This window comes from Dermacentor andersoni, chromosome 4, assembly GCF_023375885.2.
Source record: "Dermacentor andersoni chromosome 4, qqDerAnde1_hic_scaffold, whole genome shotgun sequence".
NCBI classification, from domain to species: Eukaryota; Metazoa; Arthropoda; class Arachnida; order Ixodida; family Ixodidae; genus Dermacentor; species Dermacentor andersoni.
The window spans coordinates 218,462,651-218,468,650 of record NC_092817.1 but is presented as its reverse complement, the minus strand read 5'-3'; positions in this window follow the sequence as shown (position 1 = coordinate 218,468,650).

The window sequence follows — 6,000 nt, the reverse complement described above, 5'->3', positions numbered from 1 at the left end:
GACTTGACGACGCGACGTTCCAACTTCAGTTCAACACGACGCAGCCGTGATCCAACGCCAAGACCTAACTGCAATGCCAGACAAAGAACAACCGACCTCGACGTGCTTCTCGACGGTCACGCAGTCACTGCCTTAGTCGACACAGGGGCCGATTACTCCGTAATGAGTGGACACATCGCCGCCCAGTTGAAGAAAGTTAAGACCGCATGGGAAGGCCCTCAGATTCGCACCGCTGGAGGACACCTCATCACGCCGACTGGGATCTGCACAGCAAGAATAACCATTCATGACCGGACTTACCCTGCCACCTTCGTTATCCTCCAACAGTGTTCACGAGACGTCATTCTCGGTATGGACTTCCTGGACCAACACGGCGCAATCATCAACCTGAAGTCGAAGTCAATAACGCTGTCAGAAGATAAATCAATGCCGCCGGAGAGCCCTCGTAGTCACCACGCCTTGAGTGTGCTCGAAGATCAAGTGAGCATCCCGCCTCGCTGCAGCATTGTTATTTCGGTCAGCACCGAAACACCCGCTGACGTAGAACGCGTCATCGAAGGCGACCAACGTCTACTGCTAGACCGTGAAATTTGCGTCGCAAGAGGGATCGCTCGACTGCATGGAGGGAAAACTGAAGTGTTACTGACAAACTTCAGCCAGGAGTTCAAGCACATCAACAAGCGCACGACGATCGCGTACATCGAGGAAATTCTGGAAACAAGTAATGCGTTTGTCCTCTCGGATTCCGCCGCATCTACCCCGACGACCATGGTTCCCGAACCAGACTACGACATTAATCCAAATCTCCCTATGATTAAGCAACAGCAGCTCAGAAGTCTGCTCCAACGATACAAAGGCTGCTTTTCGACGTCATGGAGGATTCGACAAACACCAGTCGCCAAGCATCGCATAATCACCGAGGAATGCTCTCGACCACTCCGTCAGAGCCCTTACCGAGTTTCGGCGCGAGAACGTGAAGCTATAAGAGAACAAGTCGACGAAATGCTGCGCGACGACATCACCCAGCCGTCGAAAAGCCCGTGGGCATCCCCTGTTGTTCTGGTAAAGAAAAAGGACGGAACCCTACGTTTCTGCGTCGATTATCGTCGTCTGAACAAGATCACGAAGAAGGACGTATACCCCCTCCCACGGATAGACGACGCATTGGATCGGCTCTGCAACGCTAAATACTTCTCGTCCATGGACCTCAAGTCTGGCTATTGGCAAATAGAAGTCGACGAAAGAGATCGCGAAAAGACCGCCTTCATCACCCCAGACGGCCTCTACGAGTTCAAGGTTATGCCATTCGGACTGTGCTCGGCGCCTGCAACGTTCCAGCGCGTGATGGACACGGTTTTAGCAGGATTGAAATGGCAGACCTGTCTCGTATACTTGGATGACGTCGTCGTCTTCGCCGGAAATTTCGACGTTCACCTTAGGAGGCTTGCAACAGTACTAGAGGCCATCAGGTCATCAGGACTTACTCTGAAGCCGGAAAAGTGCCGCTTCGCTTACGAGGAGCTTCTATTTTTAGGCCACGTCATCAGCAAATCTGGAGTCCGCCCCGACCCGCAGAAGACAGCTGCCATAGCAAAGTTCCCACAGCCCATCGACAAGAAGGCAGTGCGTAGATTTCTTGGCATGTGTGCCTACTACAGGCGATTTGTCAAGAACTTTTCACGCATCGCTCAGCCGCTGACGCAGCTAACTAAATGTGACGTCGAGTTCAAGTGGGAAACGCCGCAGGCCGACGCATTTCAAGAACTCAAACGACGCATGCAGTCGCCGCCCTTTACTTGCGCACTTCGACGAGCACGCCGATACCGAAATCCACACTGACGCCAGTAGCCTAGGCCTCGGTGCCGTCCTAGTCCAGAGAAAAGATGGACATGAACACGTGATAGCTTACGCTAGCCGGTCGTTGTCAAAAGCGAAAGGCAATTATTCTACAACCGAAAAGGAATGCCTCGCCATCGTTTGGGCTACAGCGAAATTTCGCCCTTACCTATATGGCAGGCCATTCAAAGTCGTCAGCGACCATCACGCCTTGTGTTGGCTAGCGAATTTAAAGGATCCCTCAGGACGGCTGGCACGGTGGAGCCTCAGACTACATGAATACGACATCACTGTAACATACAAGTCCGGACGAAAACACTCAGACGCCGATTGCCTATCACGCGCCCCCATTGACCCGCCGCCGCAAGATGACGAGGATGACGACGCCTTCCTTGGAATAATAAGCGCGGAAGACTTCGCCGAACAACAACGAGCGGACCCGGAGCTTAAAGGCCTCGTCGATTATTTGGAAGGGCACACCGACGTTGTCCCCAGGGCATTTATGCGTGGATTATCTTCCTTCACGCTTCAAGACAGCCTACTCGGGAAGAAGAACTTCTCACCAGTCCGCGCCAATTACCTTCTTGTTGTCCCGTCAGGACTTCGTCCAGAAGTATTGCACGCCCTACATGACGATCCGACCGCGGGACACCTCGGATTTTCCCGGACACTATCGAGGATACAAGAAAAGTATTATTGGCCGCGCCTGACCGCCGACGTCGCCCGTTATGTCAGAACATGCCGAGACTGTCAGCGACGCAAGACACCGCCGAAAAGGCCAGCCGGATTACTACAGCCAATCGAGCCTCCTTGCCGACCATTCCAGCAGATCGGTATGGACTTGCTGGGACCCTTTCCGACGTCAATAACCGGCAATAAGTGGATCGTCGTGGCGACGGATTACCTCACCCGCTTCGCTGAAACAAAAGCACTGCCGCAAGGTAGTGCAGCCGAAGTGGCGAAATTCTTTGTCGAAAACATCCTGCTGCGACATGGCGCCCCAGAAGTCCTCATCACCGACCGAGGAACGGCCTTTACAGCGGAGCTCACCCAAGCCATTCTGAAATACAGTCAGACAAGGCACAGGAGGACAACGGCCTACCACCCGCAGACGAATGGTCTTACGGAGCGGCTGAATAAGACCCTCGCCGACATGCTAGCGATGTACGTCGACGTCGAACACAAGACCTGGGATGCCGTTCTGCCGTACGTAACATTCGCTTATAACACGGCGGTTCAAGAAACAACACAGATCACGCCGTTCAAGCTGGTCTACGGCAGGAACCCGACGACGACGCTCGACGCCATGCTGCCGCACGTCACTGACGAGGAGAACCTTGACGTCCGTACCTACCTCCAGCGCGCCGAAGAAGCCCGACAGCTCGCCCGCCTGCGGATCAAGAACCAGCAGAGGACCGACAGCTGACACTACAACCTCCGACGACGCTTCGTGGAGTACCAGCCCGGTGACCGTGTTTGGGTTTGGACCCCTATACGCCGACGAGGACTGAGCGAGAAGCTTTTGCGTCGCTATTTCGGACCGTACAAGATCATCCGACGTATTGGCGCACTGGACTATGAGGTCGCGCCAGACGGTATTTCGCTATCACAGCGGCGCCGCTCACGACCTGAAATAGTCCACGTTGTGCGACTAAAGCCCTACTACCAGCGTTAATGAACTTTCGGGCTTCGCGTAACTGACCTTTGGACTTTGTTTCCTTTTGTTGTTACTTATGTTTAATAAGTGCCCTTTTGTGTTTTGCTCTCTTATATTTGTAGCATCGGGACGATGCTTTTTAAGAGGGGGGTATTGACACGTGTACTTTATCGGGCAACCACATTTCGCCGCCTAACAGATGTAATCGCAAAGCATGGGACGCGCCTGCATGTATCCGAAGGTTCTGGAAAGTTATCGATGCTTCTATCCGCTGTCTGTTGTCGCCGAGACTTATGTTATCTGGTTTCATCACCTGACGCGAAGGGTGTAGAACTTTGTGGAAGGCACGCGGGTCCGAACGATTAGTCTGGAACGTTCGACGACTGCTCTATAAAAGCCGACGCGCTTGACCCACAGATCAGATTTTCGACGATCGCCGACTGTGTTCGCCGCTTTCGTTGTGCTATAAGTGTAGCTTGTTTTGTGGGCACAGGTTCGCCCAATAAAAATCTAGTTTTGCCTTTCCCAGTATTGTTACTGTGTCCTTAACGTCACCACCACGTGACAATATTTTGAACGTTGACGTTTGTTTTTTATTTAACAAACAAACTGGGTGTAAGGGGGTGTAGCAAGCATGTGGCGCCCCCCAGGCATAATGTTCGTTCACCGCCAGGCTCGATGGCCTGCTAAAGCTCGGCAGGCAACATTGGTCACCGCACCGCCATAAACACTGACGAGCACGGCTGCTCGCCGGTCAGTCATCGTTCAGCTCCACCACGCTGCGGAGCGTCCATCTATCGGAGGGTGCCTCGAGCCCTCCCTTGTTCACGAACCCGGGTGGATCGTGACAGTAATGGCACCTCAAGATATTTTCATGGGGTAACGCTCCAGTTCATATTGCAAAAATACTCGGGTGCCTGTGGCCAGCTGCCATGCCATAAACTTATGCACTTAGTCCAGCTGACAACACTTCCTGTTGGGGCGTAAAAAGAAACAACTTCTTTCATAGTGTTATTCCCTCTTCCTGTATCACGGAAGAAAAATCGCCACGTCATCTGCATAAGCCAAAACTCTAGTCTCAATTTCTGCGTAGATAAACCCATGAATAGATTGGATTTTAATTATTGTCAAACAAAAGGGCTCCAAATACAAGGCAAATAAAAGAGGCGACAAACAGCATCCTTGTTTTACTGATGATTCCATTTTTATACTGGCGCCTAATTTCCCATTAATTACTAACTTTGCAGTGCAATCTTTGTACACCATTCTTACTCCATCTGTTACCACTGCACCGGCTTTAACGTGTTCTAAGAGCAAAAATATGACATCATGGACGACTCTGTCAAAAGCCTTTTCAAGGTCAATTTGTATCATAGCGACTCTGTCCTCTCTTTCATCGCAACCTTCCAGTATGGCCCTTGCAGCATGTATATTCGAAAAGATCGATCTGCCTTTGATACCGCATGTCTGATGGGGGCCGACAAGTACTTTTATAACGGTCTGCAATCTTCGCACCAGTACTTTAGTGTAAATATTATAGTCCGTATTTGTCAAGCTTACTGGTCTGCAGGCTTCAACCGCCAAAAGTCGCGCTCGATCTTTCACTTTAGGAATTAAAATTACGTGCGATGTCCGAAAAGAAGGAGGTGCTTCCTCATTCTCGTACATCACCCTTATCACACTGTGTAATGCTACAGATATTCCACTTTGAAAGCTCTTGTAGAAAGCGCCTCCCAGACCATCAGGCTCCGGCGACTTGCCGGGACTAAGTCCGTCAATCGCATCCTCAACTTCTCAAAGGCTTATAAGTCTGTAGAGGGCTTCACAGACCTCGTCTGATAATGTTGGCATTAATGGCAAGAAGTCAGCTCTAAACGTTTAAATATCACGTGTCTTTTTCCCCATGAAATTTTCATAAGACTCAAGTGCGTGCTCAATCATTCCAACATCACTAGTGGCTTCCCCTTGATACCTTTTTTTTTTCTTTGTAAACCGCGTGTTTCTTTATGAATGGGCGTCTCGCCCATCCATAAACTCTCAGCCCTTGCACTTAATAGCGCACCTGTGTACTTTTCTTCATGCATGACTTCAAGCTCAGACTTAACTTCTTTGATTTCTTTCAAAAATGAGCCAGGCGAAGAGCTTTCTGCGCAAAGCATATATTTTAACCTAAGGTTTAGTTCCTTCTCACGCTCTTTTTCTTTGTGATAGACTACGCATGCTCTTTCAATCGCGGTGAATTTAAGGTCCCTTTTGAAGAGTTCCCATTCTGCAATCAAGGACGCTGACGTAGTTATGATGAGCAAATTTTCAAGCTTTTCTTGAACTGCCTTTTGAAAAACGTCATCTTGCGAAAGCTTATCATTTAGCTTCCGTAAGTCCCAGCTGAATTTCGATGGTTTTTGTTTCTTTGCTATGGTTGACATAACGAGGCAATTATCGCTAAAACTAGCATGGAACGCTTGATAACTTGAAAATAAACGTACAAAGGTTAACGGAGCATAAAT